Below are 25,555 nucleotides of genomic sequence, written 5' to 3'. Positions count from 1 at the left end.
GATAGGAAAGTTAAAATTAATCTCGCATGGTTCAGATAAAGCATGTAATTTAAAGACACCTTTAAATTCACTTCTATTTTCAAATTTGCTTTGTTCACTTGGTATCCCTTGTTGAAAAATAAAATGGGGTCAATTTATAAATGTGTTGATGGACATGATACGATGTAGCGTATCATGTCTGCCGCACATCGATAAATGCCGACAGCGTATTATCATTGCACCAGCAGTTCTTGTGAACTGCTGGTGCAATGCCGCCCCCTGCAGATTTGCGGCCAATCGGCCGCTAGCAGGGGGTGTCAATATACGATCGGGTTGATTTCTGTAGATTTCTGTCCATGGCTTCAGAGCAGGCGGACAGGTTATGGGGCAGCGGAGCTTGATAAATTGACCCCTATGCCTTTATCTTACACTAGAGGGAGCTAGCTGCTGATTGGTGCCTGAACACATTTGTCTCTTGTGATTGGCTAACTAGATGTGTTCAGCTAGCTGCCACTAGTGTAATGTTGTTCCTGCAGCAAAGGATAACAAGATAATGAAGCAAATTTGATAATAGAAGCAAATTGGAAAGTTGTTTAAAATTGTATGCTCTACCTAAATCATGAAAGAAAATGTTGGGGTGTCCTGTTCCTTTAACAATATTTGGTTTATTCTGCCCCTGATAAAACATAAGCTGCACTAAAGTATCTCTTTCTATATTTGGTACGAGCAGTGACATTGAAAGTTTTCATTATGAATTTATAAAGCTGTTGTCATAAATCAATTGCTAAAAGTCTACCTCTTGCAGTAGACTTTCGAAAGGTCATCCATTTGTCTTTAGCTTCAATTTTTATTTCTCCAGTGCATTTTTTTACTTATTTGCTAAAATCATGAAAATGAATCTATAGATCTTTGGTTACAACATTGCCAACAAAAGCATTGATTGCAGTTCATACTGGACATTGTAAAATAACTATACATAGGATAAAATTGGAACTTAATGCAGCCTTAGTTAAATGTCCTTTAGGGCCTGATGATATAAACATCTCTGCTCAGATGAGATTATATAAAATGATCCTCCAGCACTGCAGGATCCCTAGTGAAATACTAACAAAGCAGATTTTGTTAAGCTTTTCAAAGGGGCATTCCCTGCATTTTTATTTTTGAAGGAAAGACAACCCCAGTGCAATATAGCACTGTATGCCATGTGATTTCTGCTGCATTTACACTTTGTGCTTTGTATTTTATATTACTTTAGACTTCAGATTAAGTTTTATGACATTTAAACTTTGCACTTTCTATTTTGTATTCAGAAGTATATTTAGGATTGTGATTTTACAAATTCGTATTATGTTTTCACAGTTTCTGTGTAACTTTAACAAATTTGAGTATGAGTACGGTACCTAGCCGAAACACGTAAAACCTGATAATCTCTGTGTGTGTATCATGTTTGAATTTTAATTTGAAGAATAAAGGCTGTTTTTATATATTCTTTGGATATTGGGATTGCCTCTTTTTTCTTTTTTAACAAATTAAACTCATACTTTGTATATTTATGTGTACAGATGACTTGATTTCAGGGATGATTTCGGTCTTACAATCGCTGCTTCTTAACTTCTGTTTCTGGCGGACCAGAAATGATGGGGTATCGATGCAGCATCTGCTGCTTGATAAATCTACCCCCAAGTCTCAGTTTGCAGCAAATACAAAGTAAACTAATTTTTTTCACTACAATTTAAGTTTAACTGTTTATGCCTATAGTTTCTATCAGTTAAGGAAGTGTATTGTGAATTTTGAGCAAACTTCACTTGCATACAACTAGAGGGATAATTCAGTGAGACCAGCTTGTTTAAACTGCTTACAGCATTTCCTAAGATTGTGAGAGAGCTTCAGACAAACCCTGATAACTCCCCTGTCCCTCTCACTTTCTGAAAATCTGTTGTATTCTACAATAGAGAAAATACAAATGTAATTTGTAAAAGATACACAGATATATATATATATATATATATATATATATATACAATTAAAATTATGGGGAGGCGAAAAGTGAGTTTAAAATCCTCCACTAAGCACAAAATGTACAGAAAATAACTCAGTGTAGTCAATTTACAAATCTAGACAAGACTTTTCCCACAGAAAACCTCTGAATATATTGTTTCCAATGCAGCAAAGGATTCTGCGTAGGATATGCAAATGAGGATCAAAATGACTCACTTTTTTACTTCAGCCTGCTTTTAGGCAGACTTCCCTTTATGCCATAGCATCGCTGTATAAACAGCTTTTAAGCTTAGCTAGGGTTAGTACAGTGATTCAGACCAATCCCAGGACAGCTGTTTCGTGGTTTTTGTCACTTATCAGTTGGGAGTAGGTGAAATCACTGCTGGGTAAAGTTGATTTCTGGGTGAAATACAACAATTAAAATTATGGGGAGGCGAAAAGTGAGTTTAAAATCCTCCACTAAGCACAAAATGTAGAGAAAATAACTCATTGTGTAGTTCATTTGCAAATCTAAACAAGTCAGACTTTTTTTCTCACAGAAAACTTTTGAATACATTGTTTCCAATGCAGCAAAGGCTTCTGGGTAAGATATGCAAATGAGGTTCACAATGACTCACCTTTTTACTTCAGCCTGCTTTTAGGCAGACTTCCCTTTACGCCATAGCTTCGCTGTATGCACAGCTTTTAAGCTTAGCTAGGTGTTAGTATTCCGCCTAGAAATCAACTTTACCCAGCAGTGATTCAACCTACTCCCAAAACCCTTGAAAAAACTGTCCTGGGATTGGTCTGAATCACTTTACTAACCCTAGCTAAGCTTATACACACACACATGCACACTTTTGAGCACTTTCCAGTTAAAATGCCTTAAAACATGCAATATCATTTTTATCCATATTTAATGTGTTTTGAACTTTTTATTTTAAAGTATATATATATATAATATATATATTGGTGCATGCATGCACGCACATATATATTTATATATACATACAGGGGCATGCATGCATGTGCATATGTCTATATTAATATACAAAGGGATTTTAAATACCAGTCCTCATACTTTGACAGATAAAATATTGTCTCTGGTTTTAGTGTATACATTAGGAAGAATGGTGGTTTGATATAAGACGTGAATATGACATTAAGACATTTTACCCTTCTTTTTAAAATTCCTATTACTGTCATTTGCTGTCCATGATAATGTATTATTTAAATTAGGGCTGCAAAAAGATCCGGTTCAACGTTATCCTCTAGGTATAATCTACACATCTCCTATTGAATATTGAACACCTTTTAGCCTGTCACGCAACGTCAGTACCGCAAATAATGAAAAGGTCCGGTATTCTGTTGTTTCCACCTGTCATCTGTATGTATAGGAAGCGAATATCAGAGTGCAGACACAATTACTTGTAATGAATTAGCTATAGACACAAAGTATACAATGTTCTAAAGTGTTTTAGTCCTCACACACGTGACCGTTTCACCAACCAATAAGGGGAGGTACACCCCCTGTTACGTATCGACGCCACGTATTTTAAACATGGAAGCGAACACAGTCTCAATACCCTCTGATGAAGAAGGCGCTTTGAAATCATAGCGAACCATTGAAACGCGTAAGCGAGAACAGACTGTGATCTACTTATACAGACTTTTTGTTTTTTTGTTTTCAGACTGTTTTAAGTATTATATTTCTGGCAAACGGAACCGCTAATACCAGGGAGAACTACTTAACCTTGGGTACTATAAGTGGCCCCTTCGTTTGTTACTCTGATTTGGAAGTTATTTTATGTGCAATACAAATACCTCATATTCAGCTAGATTACGAGTTTGGCGTTATGAGTGAAAAAGCAACGGTATGGCCCATTTTTCCCTAATGCTGCTATTACGAGTCTTGTCGGTATAGGTGTACCGCATACCTTTTAGCCTGTCACACAACGTCAGTACCGCACTTTAAAAAAAGTCCTTTCTCAATGGGACTCCCATAGTGCCGGTATTACAAGTTTGCCTGGGAGGCCAAAAAGTGAGCGATACACCCTATAACCACAAGATCCGTACCACCAACTAAAGTCAGTAGTTATGAGTTTTACGTTGCAAAGCTGTAGCATAAAATTCATAACTAAAGTGTTAAAAAGTACACAAACACCCATAACTTACCTATTAACCCCTAAACCGAGGCCCTCCCGCATCGCAAATACTATAATAAATGTATTAACCCCTATTCCACCACTCCCAACATCGCCGCCACTATTAAAATGTATTAACCCCTATTCCGCCGCTTCCCGACATTGTCGCCACTATAATAAACCTATTAATTCCTAAACCGTAAAAGTTCCAGTTTACGGCGGCGACCGTATGAAAAGGATGCTCCGCGCCGGATGTGTTCAGGACGGACCTGCTCCGCGCCAGATGGATGAAGATAGACGATGCCGTCTGGATGAAGACTTCTTGCCATCTGGATTAGGACTTCGCCAGATTGATGAAGATAGAAGAGGCTGCCTGGATGAAGACTTCTTGCCGCATGGATGATGACTTCGCCAGCTGGATGGCTCCTTTAAGCGGGACTTCAAGAACTGTAAGGGGATCGTTGGGGGTTAGTGTTAGGTTTTTTTAAGGTTTTATTGGGTGGGTTTTATTTTTAGTTTAGGGTCTGGGCATGTAAAAGAGCTAAATGCCTTTTTAAGGGCAATGCCTATATAAATGCCCTTTTTAGGGCAATGGGGAGCTTAGTTTTTTTTTAGATGGTTATTTTATTTGGGGGGTTGGTTGTGGGGGTGGTGGGTTTTACTGTTGGGGGTGTTTATATTTTTTTTACAGGTAAAAGCTGATTTCTTTGGGGCAATGCCCCACAAAAGGCCCTTTTAAGGGCCATTGGTAGTTTATTGTAGGCTAGGGCTTTTTTTTGGGGGGGGGTGCTTTTTTATTTTTGATAGGTCTATTAGATTAGGTGTAATTCTTTTTTATTTTTTATAATTTGTTTCTTATTTTTAGTAATTTTAGTATTTTTTTGTGTTGTAATTTTAGGTTTTAGTGTAAGGCAGGTTAGGTTTTATTTCACAGGTAAGTTTGTATTTATTTTATCTAGGTAGTTAGTAAATAGTTAATAACTATTTACTAACTAGTCTACCTAGTTAAAATAAATACAAACTTACCTGTGAAATAAAAATAAATCCTAAGCTAGCTACAATGTAACTATTAGTTATATTGTAGCTAGTTTAGGTTTTATTTCACAGGTAAGTAAGTATTTAGTTTTAAATAGGTATTATTTAGTTAATAATTGTAACTTTAGTTTAGCTCTATTTGAATTATGTTAAAGTTAGGGGGGTTAGGTTTAGGGTTAGGTTTAGGGGTTAATTTAGTTGAATTTAGCTTGTTGCCATGTGGGGGGGCTGGCGGTTTAGGGGTTAATAGGTTTATTTAGTTAATAATTGTAAATTTAATTTAGCTATATTTTTATTATGTTAAAGTTAGTGGGTGTTAGGGTTACGTTAGGGTTAGGTTTAGGGGTTAATGGATTTATTTAGTGGTAGTGATGTGGGAGGCCAGAGGTTTAGGGGTTAATAACTTTAGTATAGTGGCAGCAACATCGGGAGTGGCAGATTAGGGGTTACTCATTTTATGTAGGTGGCGGTGATGTTGGGGGTGGCAGATTAGGGGTTAATAACTATGTAGGTGGTGGCGATGTCGGGGGTGGCAGATTAGGGGTGTTTAAATTCGGGGTTTATGTTAGGGTGTTAGGTTTAACGTAACTTTTTCTTTTCCTATAGACATCAATGGGGCTGCGTTACGGAGATTTTCATTCTGCGATCGCAGGTGTTAGGCTTTTTTTTTGCTGGCTCTCCCCATTGATGTGCATGAGCACGTCAAAGCAGTGCTTATTTTCGGTGAGGTATGGAGCTCAACGCAACCATATTGCCCGCATAAGCCTGCTTTTTTAAAACATGTAATAGCAGCGCTATAGGGAGGTGAAATAACCCCGCTTTTGTGGCGGTCATTAAAATTCCTTTAGCGCTCAAAACACGTAATCTAGCTGATTGTGAGGTTTTTAAATGTGAGTGTGATGAGAGAAGTGTTTTATTGAGAACGATTTTACTTTACAATATTATACTATCAGCTGTTCTCTTTTATCCCTTATATGAGCATGGGGGGGGGGGGGGATTACACTTAGTGATCATCCCTGAGACTGAAAGTTTCTACGGCTGAGACTCTGGGAGATTCCGTGATACGATAAACTTACCTCATATTGATTGGGGTAAAATAAAGTAAATGGAAACCCAAAAAGAGGATTACTGAAGAGGACATACATATAAGAATATACATATATACACCTATATAATCCCATATAAGGCTGTTCTTATAAGACTGCATAACCAGTGTGGGATTTTTCTTTTATTTTCTTATATGTTTTTTACTGTATCTATACATGTGTGAGTGATTAGCGCTTTCTATGTCCTTTTTTACTAATTACTGTTAAATAAGATATTTAAAGAGTATCTCTTTGCTTTTAGAATAGCTGCAGGTTGGATCTATATGTGTAATAAGAGTATCTATATAGAAGGGTTCTTGATTTTTAACTACAGATATCGATAAATAAGTATCCTTCATTGAGATATATATATATATTACAAAAGAAATACCTAATAGTGCTAATACTTCAAAAAATGATATATATATCACAATGGATATAGTAAAATATATAAAAAGTGATAAAAAGGTATCCGATAATATAGTCACCAAGAAAGGGCTAATATTCAATGCCCAGTGTAAAGTAGACCTGTTTTTCCCAGGTGACGTTCACAAGGTCCTTGATGTGTAGAGTAAGGGGTTAACAGTTAAAACTCCTTTTTCCTGGAGATGCCACTGTTCATAATCATATGAGTCTCCTGTCCATATGAAAGAATCCTACAGGTGTACAAAAATGGGGGTGGAAGACCGTGCAAACTCCAAATAAAGGTGGTATTTTAAAAACAATTTATTGCACATATAAAAGTTATGCTTAACAAAGGTAAGTAGTTACATTGGCTTCTCCAATTTTTCGCTGCTAGAGTTGATCTGCACAAGCCTGTTTGCGGCAAGCAGCATGTATCAAACAACCAGCTGATACGGAAGCCTGGACATTCCAAAAAGCTCAACGCGTTTCGCCTGGTAACGTCCATAAGAATATACACAGTGAAGCATGGTGGTGGCAGCATCATGCTTTGGGGCTGTTTTTCTTCAGCTGGAACTGGGGCCTTAGTTAAGCTAGAGGGAATTATGAACAGTTCTAAATACCAGTCAATATTTACACAAAACCTTCAGGCTTCTGCTAGAAAGCTGAACATGAAGATGAACTTCATCTTTCAGCATGACAACGACCCAAAGCATACATCCAAATCAACAAAGGAATGGCTTCACCAGAAGAAGATTAAAGTTTTGGAATGGCCCAGCCAGACCCCAGACCTGAATCCGATTGAAAATCTGTGGGGTGATCTGAAGAGGGCTGTGCACAGGAGATGCCCTCGCAATCTGACAGATTTGGAGTGTTTTTGCAAAGAAGAGTGGGCAAATCTTGCCAAGTCAAAATGTGCCATGCTGATAGACTCATACCCAAAAAGACTGAGTGCTGTAATAAAATCAAAAGGTGCTTTAACAAAGTATTAGTTTAAGGGTGTGCACACTTATGCCACATAGTAACATTTATAAATATTTTACCAGGAAGGATACTTTGAGATTTCTCTCGTTTTCAAGTATGTCCTGGGACTACAAAACATTGCATTGATACAATAGGGTACAATAAAATACAAAAACAATAATACACAATATATGCAAACATTTAACATAGAACTGGTAGGAAATATTTAATCAACCATCACAAGTGCATTCTGTTTTGAGATATGTAGAGAGGGATCTCTTAAAGGATTTTAGGCTTGGGGAAGTTTTTAAAGTGTGAGGGAGGTCATTCCATAATTGAGGCAAGCTAAATAATGTGCTGTTATTGGATCGGAGGTTATAGGAGGTGGGAATAGCAGGGGAGAGAATTCTGCTCAGGTAGATGAGGTTGAAAAAAGACCGAAGGCCTTCGAGTTCAACCTATACAAATCTAAAATATATACAAAAAGTTCCAGTTAAGCTTAGATAATCCCACTAAAAGGTGACCCATTTAATACTAGCAATCATAATTATGAATTTTGTTTATAGACAGAAATGTAGCCAAACCATTTTTAAATGTATCTAGGGTATTGGCATTCACTACCTCCTTTGGTAATGAGTTCCACAATTTTATTTCTCTTACAGTGAAAAAACGTTTCCGTTGCAGGAGATTAAATCTCCTTTCCTCCAACCTTAAATTGTGACCTCTGGTCACAAACAATTTTCTTGGAATAAACAGAGCTTCTGTCATCTCTGTATATGGACCTTGAATATATTTATATAAAGTAATCATGTCACCTCTTAAGCACCTTTTTTCTAAAGCAAACAGAGCCTATTTGGCTAGCCTCTCCTCATAGGTTAAATTCTCCAATCCCCTTATTAGCTTTGTGGCCCTTTTCTGAACTTTTTCTAGTTCTGCAATATCTTTTTTTGCAATTGGTCCCCAGAACTGCACTCCATACTCAAGGTGAGGTCTTACCAGGGCTTTATATAGTGACAGAATTATGCTTTCCTCCCTTGAATCAATGCCTCTTTTAATACATGCTAGTATCTTATTAGCATTTGAAGCTGCTGCCCTGCATTGTGCACCCATATTTAGCTTGTTATCTATTACTACCCCCAAATCCCTTTCCTCCTGTGTTTGGCTAAGTCTTGTTCCATTTAAATAATACTTTGCCTGCTTATTTTTACTTCCAAAATGTAGAACCTTGCATTTTCCCGTATTAAATCTCATTTTCCATTTACCTGCCCATACTTCTAATTTTTGCAGGTCCCTTTGTAACGAAAGTTCATCCTGCGCTGACCTAATGACCTTACTTAACTTAGTATCATCTGCAAAAATAGAGATGTCGCTATTTAATCCTTGCTCCAAGTCATTTATAAAAATATTAAAAAGAATAGGGCCCAGTACTGATCCCTGGGGGACTCCACTGATTACCTTTGTCCAATCTGAGTATGATCCATTTACTACTACTCGTTGCTCCCTATCTTTTATCCAGTTATTTATCCATAAACTAACATTTTCAGATATTCCCAGTCCCTTAATTTTGTGCATTAATCTCTCATGTGGCACTGTATCAAACACCTTTGCAAAATCTAAGTATATCACATCAACTGATTCCCTTTTATCTATATTTTTACTTACTTCCTCATAGAATCTAATTAGATTAGTTTGACATAATCTATTTCTCATGAAACCATGCTGATTAGAACTCAATCTTGTTTACACAAATATGCTCATCAATATAATCCCTTATAATCCCTTTAAATATCTTCCCCACATTTGATGTCAAACTAACTGGTCTAAAACTTCCTGGATCATCCCTACTTCCCTTTTTGAAGAGTGGCACCACATCAGCTTTACGCCAATCCTTGGGTACCATGCCTGAGGATAATGAGTCTTGAAAAATTAAGAGTAGAGGTTTGTCTATAACAGTGCTAAATTCCCTTAACACCCTTGGGTGTATTCCATCTGGGCCTGGAGTTTTATTTACTTAAAGGGGCAGTAAACACCAGAAATTTTGTTGTTTGAAAAGGTAGATAATCCCTTTATTACCCATTCCCCAATTTTGCATAACCAACACAGTTATAATAATATACTTTTTACTTCTGTGATTACCTTGTATCTAAGCCTCTGCAAACTGCCCCCTTATTTCAGTTCTTTTGACAGACATGCATTTTTAGCCAATCAGTGCTTGCTCTTAGAAGCTTCACGTGCCTGAGCTCAATGTTATCTATATGAAACACATGAACTAACGCCCTATAGTGGTGAAAAACTGTCAAAATGCTTTCCAATTAGATGCAGTCTTCAAGGTCTAAGAAATTAGCACATAAAACTCCTAGATTTAGCTTTCAACTAAGAATACCAAGACAACAAAGCACAATTGGTAATGAAAGTAAATTGGAAAGTTGTTTAAAATTACATGCCCTATTTAAATTATGAAAGATTTTTTGTGACTTTACTGTCCCTTTAAGAAAAAAACTGGTTTAGTATCTCAGCCTTCTCCCTGTCACTGTTAATCATGCTACCCTCCACGCATTTTAATGTACCTATATTGTCTTTCTTAGATTTTTTGCTATTTATGTACTTAAAGAACCTTTTAGGGTTAGATTTAGAATCCTTTGCAATTAATTTTTCATTTTCAATTTTGGCTAATTTGTTTTTTGTTTTGTTTTTAAATGCTTTTATTAAAGGGACAGTCAAGTCCAAAAAGAACTTTCATGATTTAAATAGGGAATGTAATTTTAAACAACTTTCCAATTTACTTTTATCACCAATTTTGCTTTGTTCTCTTGGTATTCTTAGTTGAAACCTAAATCTAGGAAGGCTCATATGATAATTTCTAAGCCCTTGAAGGCCGCCTCTAATCACATGTTTTTGTATTTGCTTTTCACAACAGGGGAGAGCTAGTTCATGTAAATCATATAGATAACATTGTGAGCACGCCCGTTGATTGTGGCAGACACTGCACTAATTGGCTCAAATGAAAGTCAATAGATAATAAATAAAATGTCATGAGAGTAGGGTGCTGTCAGAAAATGCTTAAATACAAGGTAATGACAGAGCTAAAAAGGTAAATTAATATAACCGTGGTGGCTGTGCAAAACCGGGGAATGGGTAATAAAAGGATTATCTATCTTTTAAAACAAAAATTCTGGTGTTGACTGTCCCTTTAAGATTTTTCCAAGATGTATATAGAAAAACATTAACGAAACGTTCAAATTGACTTTGTTACAATTATACAATTAAACTTCTAGCAGTAAGACTAAGGTTAGCTATTACTGTTGGATTAGATGACAAATACCAATCAGCCGGCCACTAAGAGTGAAAACTATCTATGAGTAAAATAATAGTGAGGGTGACAATGACATCCTCCTGACTGCTAGGAATTAACCCAACTGTATAAATATATTAAAATACTAGATTTAGAGAGACTGACGATAAGGATATTGTTGTGTGGTCAGTTGTTGAAAGTATGTAAGGGAGTGGATTGCTACTGACTGTTTACATATTCTTCCCATAAGAATGTTATGTTTTGAAATTCTTCTATTCGCTTGGTGCGGGTGTAGTGGTATTTTTCCAGTTGGAGATAATGCGTGACTTTAGTTTTCCAAGCTGCGGGAGGTGGCAGGTTGGTTTTCTTCCAATTAAGTGGGATTAGTATTTTTGCTGAGTTGATCATGATAGTGAGGAGTGTTTGTTTTAATTTACATGGTATTTTAGGGAATTTGTTAAAGAGAAAAACCCAGGGTGTGAGCGGGAGTGGTGCACCTAAAACTTTTTCAATTTCTGGTTTAAGGGAGCGCCAAAAAGATATTGCTATCGGGCAAGTCCACCAAATAATTTTGGCTAATTTGATTGCTTTTTTGCATGCTTTGTTACATTCCTTATAAATATGGAATTTTGAGTCTGTACTATTTTCTTTGAATAATTTAAATGCCCTACGTTTTTTCCTAATTTCTCTTAACACATTTATTTTCAGCCACATTGGCTTGGATTTTTTATTTTTATTTTTATAACCATATGGTATTTGTTGATATGTATATTTATTTAACAAAGTTTTAAATGTTATCCATTTATCCTCTGTATTTTTATTAGAGAATACTTTGTCCCAATTTATGTTATTTAGTGATTTCCTTAAATCGTTGAATTTTGCTTTCTTAAAATTAAAAGTCTTAGTTAAACCTTTAAGACACTGCTTATGAAAGGAGATTTCAAATGTGACAATGTTATGATCACTGTTACCCAAATGTTCTTTGACTTCTATGTTTGATATTATATCTGTATTATTTGATAGCACTAAATCCAATATAGCGTTACTCCTAGTTGGCTCCTCTATTAATTGTGACAAGAAGTTATCCCTGAGAACATTTATAAATCTATGCCCCTTAGCTGAATTACTAGTTTCATTGGCCCAGTTTATATCAGGGTAGTTAAAATCTCCCATAATTACAGCACTGTTATTAGCAGCCTTACCTACTTGCATTAGTAATTAAGCTTCATCCAGGTCACTAATATTGAGGGGCTTGTAGCATGTTCCTAGTAATATTCTTTTAGGATTTTTCCCCCCACTCTTTATTTCCACCCACAGGGTCTCTACATTGTCACCTGTATCAGAAATATCTTCCCTTATTGTAGGTTTAAGGTTAGGTTTAATATACATTCAGATTCCTCCACCACTTTTATTATTCCTGTCCCTCCTAAATAAAGTATACCCCTCTAAGTTAACTGCCCAGTCATGTGAATCATCCCACCAAGTTTCAGTTATACTGATAACATCATAGTCCTCTTCTGCAACTAAGAGTTCCAGCTCCCCCATTTTACCCGTCATGCTTCTTGCATTTGTTGCCATACATTTAATTTTCGTGTGCTTTCTGCTGATACTTGGTGTGCTTTCCTCCATACTTTCTAATGCGACATTTCTTAAGTCATCTCTTCCTTGAGATATCAAAGGAGTGACAGATTCACAGACTGATCTCTCTATTCTATTGTTTTCTAACTGACCCTCCCCCCCTTTGCCTAGTTTAAAAGATTCTCTAAACGTGCTACCATCCTTTCCCCCAACACACCTGCACCCATGTCATTCAGATGCAATCCATCCTTACTGTACAAATTGTACCCAAGTCAAAAGTCAGCCCAGTGCTCTAAAAAGTCAAACCCCTCATTTTTACACCATGTTTTTAACCAGAATTAACAGACCTTAGCTCCTTCTGCCTTACTGAATTAGCACACTGCACTGGCAATATCTCAGAAAATATTACTTTGGAGGTCCTTGCTTTAAGCTTGCTACCTAACTCCCTGAAGTCATTTTTTAGGACTCTCCATCTCCTGCTGATTCCTTCATTAGTACCAATATGTACCATGACTGCAGGATCAGACCCACATCCCTCTAACAATCTATCAATACGCTCCACAATATATCTAACACGGGCCCCTGGAGGACAGCAAACTGTCCTATTTAAAGGGTCTGGATGACAAATTACCCTATCAACCTTCATAATAATAGAGTCTCCTACCACCAACATTTGCCTCAGGCCCTGACTTGTATGCCCCTCTACCATGTCTGAAGGACTGCCCACCATAGTATGCTGCTCTTCCACAACTAAAGGACTGTTCACTATACTAGGCAAAACAGCCCTCTCTGACACTGCCACCCCTGAACTGATATCCCCAACATCTTCACTTAATCTGGCAAATCTGTTGGGGTGTACCAGCTCAGAACTGGCCTGTCTCTTCCGCTTACCTTTACCTCGCCCTCTAACTGTGACCCAACTACATCCTGGAGTCTCCTCATCTGAATCCTCCCCATTCCCACTGCTAGAACCATTAACAACCAGCTCAGTCCTATCCATTTCCCTTTCAAGTGTCTGAATTTCATGCCGTGTTGCAATTCGTTACTTCAGAACTCCAATATGAGTTTCTAAAGAGACAATATGCTCACATTTGCCACAAACATATAATCTCTGAAGTGGCTACTCCAGTGATGCAAACATATGGCAAGCTGTACACTGAATTAGATTCTCACACATACTTACTAAAATATTTAACTTAAAAGTATAAAATAATTATATTTCCCCTTGGTTACTCCAAACCCTTGTTTGCCTAACTACCTTGGTTAGCTAACTATTATACTTAAACAGACAATCTTACTTTAACAGAGAATCAATGCAGCAACCCTGAAAGAGCAAGCTCCCAGAGTAAATGTGCTAAATTTATAGTCTAGCTAGGCCCAAACAGCTGGAAAAAAAATCCTACCCCTAATTACCCACACAGGAAACAAAAAAAAAATAAAAAAAAATGGATAGATACAAACCAACAGACAGTTATTTTGTTTTATAAAATACAACCCTTGCACAGCAAAATATTTATAAATTAACTGGGTTAGCTAACTATTATACTTAAACAGACAATCTTACTTTAACGGAGAATCAATGCAGCAACCATATTATTTTATTTTTTATATTTTTTCTTCCCTCTACCTAAAAGATTTCAGTTTGTTTTTCAATTGATTTGTACAGTTTATAGGTCACATTAAAGGTGGAAAAAGTTCTGAAATGATTTATCTTTTTCTCATTTTTTTACATCACAGAAACCTGACATTTTAACAGGGGTGTGTAGACTTTTTATATCCACTGTATGTCCTGCCTGTTAAAATTAACAATAGTGATTTCGAAACTGCAGAATGTTAAGAACATATTTAAAAAACATATGATGTTAAAATTACAAAAAGAAAAGTAAAAATCAACTAAGCTATAAAAATATTATTTTACAACTATACATTTTAAACATACCACATTAAAAGCTAGATTGCTAATAGTTATCTTCTAACATGGGGACAAGTGTCTACATGGATTCATGAGTATCTATATAAATACATACATACATCGTAACAGTGAACGTCACAGGAAAATGGAAAAATATAAAAGTATAAATTAATAATGCAGACAGATTCCTTCAAGGTATACATACTTATTCTATATAAATGCTTAAACATCTAAATCTATATTCAATCCCTTGGGGCTTAAAATATTTAATATTTAATATTTAATTTGTAGATCCACTCTGTGTCTTTATATATATATATATATATATATATATATATATATATATATATATATATATAAAATCAATTCACATGTACACTGCATAGGTAGACTCACAGTTACATTTATGTTTTATTGGATGATTTTCTTCACCATCATAGTTGGGAAACCTATCTCCCTTATGGACATGGGTACATATATTACATGTACTCTAATTACATCTGTAAGTGCCTGTTGGAATAGATAGCCAATTGCAATTCTTAGTCAATGGTTGTACTTTACTTGGTGCTAAGTGATTCTTTAGGTTCCTATTTTTCTTAAAAGTGACTACTGGTCTTTCAATTATCATATCTTTTAAAAGGGGATCCGATTTTAAAACATTCCAATGCTTTTTTAAAACCTTCTTAATGATCATGGCCCGTTCATTGTATGTCATTATAAATCTAAACATACTTAATTTGCTGTTCTTGGGTTCATCTAATCTTTATCTGTTTTTCCTTTCAATAGGGCCAATCTCTTCATATTTATGGCTTTCTCCTTAATATTATCTAAAAGGACAGAGATATAGCCTTTATTAATAAAGTTCAAGTCTAGTACCTCTGCTTATTTATGGAAATCAGATTATTTGGAGCAATTGCGTCTGATCCTCCTATATTGGCTTAGTGGTATGCTATTTTCCATCTCTTCAAATGGGCACTCTTTGTATTGACAACACTTTTTGTCAACTAATTCCCTATGATTTCTTATCATTATCTTATTATCTGATCCCTTAAATAGTGTTAGATCTAGAAACTCAATTTTACCATTAGAATGATTGCCACTAAAATTCAAATTATAACTGTTTGTATTCATATATTTTGTGAACTCCCCTATGGAAGTTTCAGTATCTCTCCATAAAATTAGTTTAAGTTGTTGTTTAAAGGGATTATTATTCCAAATATGGTTTTGCTCAAAATCATTCCTATAAATGTTTGCGTACGACGGGGCAAAAGTTGTCCCCATTGCCATCCCTTTAGTCTGCAAATAAAACTTATTTTCAAACTCAAAATAATTGTGGGACAGCATAAAAGAAATAGAGTCCAAAAGGAACTGCAAATGAATCTCTGGGATGTCATAGCCCTCAAACGCTTTTTGTACTGCAATAGTTCCTTTATCATGGGGGGGTTACAGGATATAAAAGAAAACATAAGTGACCCACATGAAGTCATCCTCCCAATTCACACCCTCAAAGGATTTAAGATAGGCTTTAGTATTTTTAACTATCGGCTACAAGTAAAAGTCCACATATTTTGATAATTTGTGGCAAAGGGAATCAATGCCCAATATTATGGACCTCCCAGGAAGGTTCTTGGAGTCCATGTGGATTTTTGGCAGGTGATAAAAATAAGAGATTTTGGGGCAGGCTTGTATTATGAAATTCATTTCATCCTGATTTAGGATTTCTTGATCCTTGGCTTTCAACAGAAGACTATTTAAATCCTTTATAAAGATTTTAGTCAGATCCTCTCTCAGAATCTTATATGTACTTAAGTCCCCTAATAGGTTATAGGCTTCCTGTAAATAGTCATTTCTATTTTGAATAACTAAACCCCTGCATTTATCTGCGGCCCTTAGAACTATATTATTATTATTTTTAAGGGTATTTATTGCTGATCTTTCTCCCTTGGTGAGGTTATCATTATATTTATGAATGTTACATTTTTTTAATTCTTTTTTCAGATCTTCACAAACTAGCCTATTAAATATGGGCAATTGGTCCCTCTGCATCCCCAACTTGATAGACTGTTGATTTCCCTTTAAAGGAAGTGTGACAAATTGGTCTTTCCTTATCATGTATAGACAAATTTAAAAGCTCATCCATGTTTTCACTTTCTATATCCAAATTGCCAACTTTACTGTTTGGGCCATATGATTCTTTTTCTTGATTTTTTAAAACTTTTAATGTATCTATATCCTTGCCTTCTAAATACTCTTTTTTTGGTTGTGTAAGATTAAATCTATCCTTCACATAATACCGTTTAAAAGTCAGTTTACATATGAATTTTTGAATATCCATATAAACTTCAAACTTATTAGGGAGAGATTTAGGTGCATAATTTTGCCCCTTACCCAATAGTTTGATATAATTATTGAAAAGGTCAACATCTGACAAATTTATAATTTATTTTTTAAGGTTGCCTTAATTCACTTCTTTTTGTCTCGCTAATTGTATCCTTATTCCTCCTCTTGTCCCTTGTCTGGTTCTAGAACTCTTTTGGGTGATCTCCTTCTTGTCTCCCAAGTGGCTGAATCTCCTTCCCCTCCCATATTTTTCAGTTTCACTGAAAATGTTTTAAAAAAGCTAGACGTGGGTGATTTGGGTTTTACTCCTAATCTATGCCATTCTGTTTCTTTTGGTTTGGGGTGAAAGGAGGGATCATTTATCAAGTTGAATGCTTTATATCTATTTCCCACTGGTACTTGTCTTACTTTCATATCATTGTCATATCATTGTTAGTATATCCTTTCTGGAAAGGGTATCTATTGTTTCTAATAGTATTACTTCCATTTCTGTTATAATGATCCTCACTAGAACTCCTGGTGGAATAATCTCGGCACTTATTATTGTTATATCTCCCTTTGTTATTATTTGGATATTGTTGTATCTGTATTTGATTACTTGGAAAATTGGCAGTTGTATCTCTTTTAAAAAAAGTTTTATAAATTTTTTTTTTTGTTATATATGTCATTTGAAGATTTGATAGCAGGAGTCCACATTGAATCAGTACTAATCTTGTTTGTATACCTTTTATGTGGTGGGCCAAAGGATTGAGTTTTAAATGTCTCTGCCTACTGCACACTCCTGTGCCTCCTCACTCTCCTCTTTTTCACTTTCTATACTTTGTTCTTTATAAATATTAACATTGTTATTCTTAAAACCCTCCAAATCTCTGTTCAATTTCTTTTGTTTTTTAACTTATTAACTCCTTCTCTAGTTTAGTTATTTGTGCATCTATATTCGTATTTAATGTTTTCCATTTTTCTTCTAATTTAAATGGTTGTAGATCATCTACTACTTTATTTATGGGGGGGTTTTCAAATTTTTAAAGTGCGTACTCCCTATACTTACTTAATTAATATATTAATCAGGGCAATAGAACAGGTGTGAAAAGCTTTCTCCCTGTTGGTGGTAAATTCCACTTCATCCAAACTAAACATGGGTTTCTTATATACCCTTAACCCTCGTAGTTTAACATTATGTAAAATATAATTGTCTAACAAGACAAGATCTTGCCATTCACAGGAATCTTTTTGTAGCAGATCTTCTAGGGTATTAAATACATCTTTGGGATTCTTGCTCTTATTGGATATTGTGCTGGGAGTACTACTTAGGAGATTAACATCTTTGTGTCTCTCCAACCTAGCTATGTTTTCTCCAAATCTATTCTCCATTGTCATAATAATGAAATTAAGCTGCTATTATTGAAAAGACACAAACTTAACGACAATACAATACAAAAGAAATACCTAATATCGCTAACATTTCAACCAATTATATACATCACAATGGATATCGTAAAATATATAAAAAGTGATAAAAAGATAATGAAGAATCTTTAAACTAATCTAGTGTGTCTTCAATGGACTTTTTGCCTGCAAGCAACAGCTGCACTGTGAGGCTTAGCATTTTGAACTCATTCACAGTTAAATACTTTGTATCTGTTTCTTACTTGCAAATAATTTCTCAGCTGTTCATCGCAACTGCCGTTCTGTGCTTACGCTCTGCCCTCAGACCTCCTGACGTACATCATTGCAGGTTTTCCTCTCATCTCCTCCCCAAACAAATCTGAGCCTTCGAGTGAAACGGAACAATTACTCTGCCTTGCATTAACTGGTAAGCTGGTTACTGATTCTTCTACAAACATTTATTTCATCTTTTGTTCTGTAGGTGTGCATAATATTTGACTCAATATTCCATATAATGTTCACACGTGATTTATACTTTTGATATATGCTTCAGAAACAATCTGTTACTATTTGTTATTTTTTTCCTGAATATAACCTGCCTCCGTTATTTGCTTTAAATTTACAGACTCTGATCATTAAATTTAAAGCTATACCATCTGCTGAGTTTGCAATATGTCACAACTTTAGTTATTGTTTTAAAGTTGTCTCCCATCTCAGCCACACTCTATCTAAATTATCAATTCTGTTTGATATGGTAGGAATGATAACTTGGTTGATCTAAGTTATTCATTGCAGGTTGTTCCAAAAGAATTGCCAGTGTAGTTCCTCTTCATACAAAGTGTAGTAGGGAAGATTCTGCTAACTATAGGCCTGTCAGTTTGACCTCAATTGCAGGGAAATTAATGGAAACTCTTTTAAAGGAAAGAATTGTGTCTAATCTTCAGACAAATAACTTAGAAGACAAAGGGCAGCATGGTTTCACTGCTGGAAGATCATGTCAGACTAATCTTATTGATTTCTTCGGCCATGTAACTAAATTAATAGACAAGGTAGGAGCCGTAGATGCTGCATATCTAGACTTTAGCAAAAGTTTTTGATACCGTCCTACACAACAAATGTATTCACAAAATGTATTGACTTGGATGTGATGCTAAGATTGTTAAATGGTTTTCAATTTATGGAGTACATTCAAACGAAGGGTCAGTTACTAGTGGTGTTCTCCAAGGGTCAGTTCTTGGTACTTTTTTTAACATGTTCATCATTGATATTGGAAACAAGCTTCAGGGGAAGGTTTGCTTGTTTGCCGATGATACAAAAATTTGTAACAGAATCGATGTTCCAGGAGTTGATATTCCAGGAGGGGTGGATCAAATGAACAGTGATATTAAAAAAAGGAGGACTGGGCAAATAAGTGGAATCTGAAATTTAAAATTACCAAGAGTAAAATTACGCATATAGGATCCAAAGACCAATTATAGTCTCAATGGTACATTACTGACTTTAACTAAAGAGGAATGGGACTTGGTAATTATTCTTTCAGATTATTTAAAATTTGGTACAGAATGTAGCAGTGCAGTGCATTGGGAGAGTCATTAGTAGCAGAAATAGCAAGGTTCTTATGCCACTTTACATATCATTCATTAGGCCTCATCTGGAATACTGTGTACAGTTCTGGAGACCATATTTGCAGAATGATATAGACTAGAAACTGTCCAATAGAGGGCTACTAAAATGGTACATGGTTTAACATACAAAGAACGATTCTATCACCTAAATATGTATAGTTTAGAGGAGAGAAGGGAAAGCGGTGACATGATAGAAACCTTCAAATATATGAAGGGGCTTAAAAAAGTGGAAGCTGAAAGCATTTCCCACAAAAAAATAACTGCCAAAACTAGGATTCAATCTTAAGTTAGAGGGTAGCAGATTCAGGGGAAATGTGAGGAAGCAATTTTTTACAGAAAGGGTTGTGGATTCATGGAATAAACTTCCAATTGAGGTGGTAAACACAGACTGTAAAGGAATTCAAAAATGCCTGGGACATGCATAAGGCTATCCTAAGAAAAAAGTAACATGGGTAGAGTTGATGGGCCTTTTTGGTTCTTATCTACTGTCAAATTCAATATTTCTATAATTGAACCATTCATAGAATAATAAGCAGGATTTTTTTTATTGTTAAGGTACATAAAAAATCATAACAAAATACTTTACTAAAAATCATATTTTATCAAAAATATGTATGTAAATTACACAGCAATAAATCATATTAAATATGCACAACGTAAATCGCAATTTAAGTGCACTGTATTTGCAAAAATCACTTAGAAATTTGTATTTATAAGTACAAAATATAAAGCATAATCGTTGGTTTTTCATAAAATAGGCTAAACATGGGCGTTCCATGGGCGTATGTTAAATTGTCAGGGACTTTTTAAGATAATTCCACCTAGGCAGCCCCTGCGAGGATCGGCAAGAAAAAACATAATTTATGCTTACCTGATAAATTTATTTCTCTTGTAGTGTATCCAGTCCACGGATCATCCATTACTTGTGGGATATTCTCCTTCCCAACAGGAAGTTGCAAGAGGATCACCCACAGCAGAGCTGCTATATAGCTCCTCCCCTCACTGCCATATCTAGTCATTCGACCGAAACAAGACGAGAAAGGAGAAACCATAGGGTGCAGTGGTGACTGTAGTTTAATTAAAATTTAGACCTGCCTTAAAAGGACAGGGAGGGCTGGGGACTGGATACACTACAAGAGAAATAAATTTATCAGGTAAGCATAAATTATGTTTTCTCTTGTTAAGTGTATCCAGTCCACGGATCATCCATTACTTGTGGGATACCAATACCAAAGCTAAAGTACACGGATGATACACGGATGGTACACGGATGATGGGAGGGACAAGGCAGGAACTTAAACGGAAGGAACCACTACCTGTAGAACCTGTAAAACAGCCTCCGAAGAAGTGTCAAAAGTGTCAAATTTGTAAAATTTTGAAAAGGTGTGAAGCGAAGACCAAGTCGCAGCCTTGCAAATCTGTTCAACAGAGGCCTCATTTTTAAAGGCCCAGGTGGAAGCCACAGCTCTAGTAGAATGAGCTGTAATCCTTTCAGGGGGCTGCTGTCCAGCAGTCTCATAGGCTAAGAGTATTATGCTCCGAAGCCAAAAGGAGAGAGAGGTTGCCGAAGCTTTTTGACCTCTCCTCTGTCCAGAGTAAACGACAAACAGGGCAGATGTTTGACGAAAATCTTTAGTAGCCTGTAAGTAAAACTTCAAGGCACGGACTACGTCCAGATTATGCAAAAGACGTTCCTTCTTTGAAGAAGGATTAGGACACAATGATGGAACAACAATCTCTTGATTGATATTCCTGTTAGAAACCACCTTAGGTAAAAACCCAGGTTTGGTACGCAGAACTACCTTGTCTGAATGAAAAATCAGATAAGGAGAATCACAATGTAAGGCAGATAACTCAGAGACTCTTCGAGCCGAGGAAATAGCCATCAAAAACAGAACTTTCCAAGATAAAAGTTTAATATCAATGGAATGAAGGGGTTCAAACAGAACTCCCTGAAGAACTTTAAGAACCAAGTTTAAGCTCCACGGGGGAGCAACAGTTTTAAACACAGGCTTAATCCTAACCAAAGCCTGACAAAATGACTGGACGTCTGGAACTTCTGCCAGACGCTTGTGCAATAGAATAGACAGAGCAGAGATCTGTTCTTTTAAAGAACTAGCTGATAAGCCTTTGTCCAAACCCTCTTGGAGAAAGGACAATATCCTAGGAATCCTAACCTTACTCCATGAGTAACTATTGGATTCACACCAATAAAGATATTTACGCCATATCTTATGGTAGATTTTCCTGGTGACAGGCTTCCGAGCCTGTATTAAGGTATCAATGACTGACTCAGAGAAGCCACGCCTTAATAGAATCAAGTGTTCAATCTCCATGCAGTCAGTCTCAGAGAAAGTAGATTTGGATGATTGAAAGGACCTTGTATTAGAAGGTCCTGCCTCAGAGGCAGAGTCCATGGTGGAAGAGATGACATGTCCACTAGGTCTGCATACCAGGTCCTGCGTGGCCATGCAGGCGCTATCAGAATCACTGATGCTCTCTCCTGTTTGATTTTGGCAATCAGTCGAGGGAGCAGAGGAAACGGTGGAAACACATAGGCCAGGTTGAAGAACCAAGGAGCTGCTAGAGAATCTATCAGCGTTGCTCCCGGGTCCCTGGACCTGGATCCGTAACAAGGAAGCTTGGCGTTCTGGTGAGACGCCATGAGATCCAGTTCTGGTTTGCCCCAACGATGGACCAGTTGAGCAAACACCTCCGGATGGAGTTCCCACTCCCCCGGATGAAAAGTCTGACGACTTAGAAAATCCGCCTCCCAGTTCTCTACGCCTGGGATGTGGATCGCTGACAGGTGGAAAGAGTGAGACTCTGCCCAGCGAATTATCTTTGAGACTTCTAACATCGCTAGGGAACTCCTGGTTCCCCTTGATGGTTGATGTAAGCCACAGTCGTGATGTTGTCTGACTGAAATCTGATGAACCTCAGTGTTGCTAACTGAGGCCAAGCTAGAAGAGCATTGAATATTGCTCTTAACTCTAGAATATTTATTGGTAGGAGTTTCTCCTCCTGAGTCCACGATCCCTGGACCTTCAGTGAGTTCCAGACTGCGCCCCAACCTAGAAGGCTGGCATCTGTTGTTACAATCGTCCAATCTCGCCTGCGAAAGGTCATACCCTTGGACAGATGGACCCGAGAAAGCCACCAGAGAAGAGAATCTCTGGTCTCTTGATCCAGATTTAGTAGAGGGGACAAATCTGAGTAATCCCCATTCCACTGACTTAGCATGCATAATTGCAGCGGTCTGAGATGCAGGCACGCAAATGGCACTATGTCCATTGCCGCTACCATTAAGCCGATTACTTCCATGCACTGAGCCACTGACGGGCGTGGAATGGAATGAAGGACACGGCAAGCATTTAGAAGTTTTGATAACCTGGACTCCGTCAGGTAAATTTTCATCTCTACAGAATCTATAAGAGTCCCTAGGAAGGAGATGGTGATAGAGAACTCTTTTCCACGTTCACTTTCCACCCATGCAACCTCAGAAATGCCAGAACTATTTCTGTATGAGACTTGGCAATTTGAAAGCTTGACGCCTGTATCAGGATGTCGTCTAGATACGGAGGCACCGCTATGCCTCGCGGTCTTAGGACCGCCAGAAGTGAGCCCAGAACCTTTGTAAAAATTCTCGGGGCAGTGGCCAACCCGAAGGGAAGAGCTACAAATTGGTAATGCCTGTCTAGAAAGGAAAACCTTAGGAACCGATGATGATCTTTGTGAATCGGTATGTGAAGGTAGGCATCCTTTAAGTCCACTGTGGTCATGTACTGACCCTCTTGGATCATGGGTAGGATGGTCCGAATAGTTTCCATTTTGAATGATGGAACTCTGAGGAATTTGTTTAAGATCTTTAGATCCAAGATTGGTCTGAAGGTTCCCTCTTTCTTGGGAACCACAAACAGATTTGAATAAAATCCCTGTCCTTGTTCCGTCCGTGGAACTGGATGGATCACTCCCATTACTAGGAGGTCTTGCACACAGCTTAGGAATGCCTCTTTCTTTATCTGGTTTGATGATAACCTTGAAAGATGAAATCTCCCTTGTGGAGGAGAAGCTTTGAAGTCCAGAAGATATCCCTGAGATATGACCTCCAACACCCAGGGATCCTGAACATCTCTTGCCCACGCCTGGGCGAAGAGAGAAAGTCTGCCCCCCACTAGATCCGTTTCCGGATAGGGGGCCGTTCCTTCATGCTGTCTTGGGGGCAGCAGCAGGCTTCCTGGCCTGCTTGCCCTTGTTCCAGGACTGGTTAGGTTTCCAGGCCTGTCTGGAATGAGCAACAGTTCCCACTTGTTTTGAAGCGGAGGAAGTTGATGCTGCTCCTGCCTTGAAATTTCGAAAGGCACAAAAATTAGACTGTTTGGCCTTTGATTTGGCCCTATCCTGAGGAAGGGTATGACCCTTGCCTCCAGTAATGTATGCAATAATTTCCTTCAAGCCAGGCCCGAATAAGGTCTGCCCCTTGAAAGGAATGTTGAGTAATTTAGACTTTGAAGTCAAGTCAGCTGACCAGGACTTAAGCCAAAATTAGAAATCTCTGAATCAGGTTTCCCCGAGTCAGAGATGTTACCCACAGACTGAAGCTCTCCGTCCTCATGTTCTGCATACTGTGACGCAGTATCAGACATGGCTCTAACAGCATTTGTGCGCTCTGTATCTCTCCTAACCCCAGAGCTATTGAGCTTGCCTCTTAATTCAGGCAATCTAGATAATACCTCTGACAGGGTATTATTCATGATTGCAGCCATGTCCTGCAAGGTAATCGCTATGGGCGTCCCTGATGTAATTGGCGCCATATTAGCGTGCGTCCCCTGAGCGGGAGGCGAAGGGTCTGACGTGGGGAGAGTTAGTTGGCATAACTTCCCCCTCGACAGAACCCTCTGGTGATAATTCTTTTATAGATAAAGACTGATCTTTACTGTTTAATATGAAATCAATACATTTAGTACACATTCTCCTATGGGGCTCCACCATGGCTTTCAAACATAATGAACAAGTAGGTTCCTCTGTGTCAGACATGTTTAAACAGACTAGCAATGAGACTAGCAAGCTTGGAAAACACTTTAAAACAAGTTTACAAGCAATATAAAAAACGTTACTGCGCCTTTAAGAAACACAAATTTTCCCAAATTTTGAAATAACAGTGAAAAAATGCAGTTACACTAACGAAATTTTTACAGTGTATGTAATAAGTTAGCAGAGCATTGCACCCACTTGCAAATGGATGATTAACCCTTTAATACCAAAAACGGAATAACAAATGACAAAAACGTTTTTTAAACAGTCACAACAACTGCCACAGCTCTACTGTGGCTTTTTACCTCCCTCAATACGACTTTTGAAGCCTTTTGAGCCCTTCAGAGAAGTCCTGAATCATGCAGGAAGAAGCTGGATGTCTGTGTCTGTAATTTTTGCTGTGCAAAAAAACGCCAAAATAGGCCCCTCCCACTCATATTACAACAGTGGGAAGCCTCAGGGAACTGTTTCTAGGCAAAATTCAAGCCAGCCATGTGGAAAAAACTAGGCCCCAATAAGTTTTATCACCAAACATATGTAAAAAACAATTAAACATGCCAGCAAACGTTTTAAAATACACTTTTATAAAAGTATGTATCTCTATTAATAAGCCTGATACCAGTCGCTATCACTGCATTTAAGGCTTTACTTACATTACTTCGGTATCAGCAGCATTTTCTAGCAAATTCCATCCCTAGAAAAATATTTTAACTGCACATACCTTATTGCAGGGAAACCTGCACGCTATTCCCCCTCTGAAGTTACCTCACTCCTCAGAATATGTGAGAACAGCAAAGGATCTT

The 25,555-nt window shown here is 37.2% G+C and overlaps 1 protein-coding gene across 4 annotated transcripts in view; it reads left to right on the top strand.

The window, feature by feature from the left end:
- SGCG (sarcoglycan gamma) overlaps positions 1 to 25,555 on the top strand; it is a 456,939-nt gene that overhangs the window by 69,095 nt on the left and 362,289 nt on the right. The window lies entirely within an intron of this gene.

The sequence above is a fragment of the Bombina bombina genome, chromosome 3, assembly GCF_027579735.1.
Source record: "Bombina bombina isolate aBomBom1 chromosome 3, aBomBom1.pri, whole genome shotgun sequence".
Taxonomy (NCBI): domain Eukaryota; kingdom Metazoa; phylum Chordata; class Amphibia; order Anura; family Bombinatoridae; genus Bombina; species Bombina bombina.
This window is presented reverse-complemented; position numbering and strand designations above follow the sequence as displayed.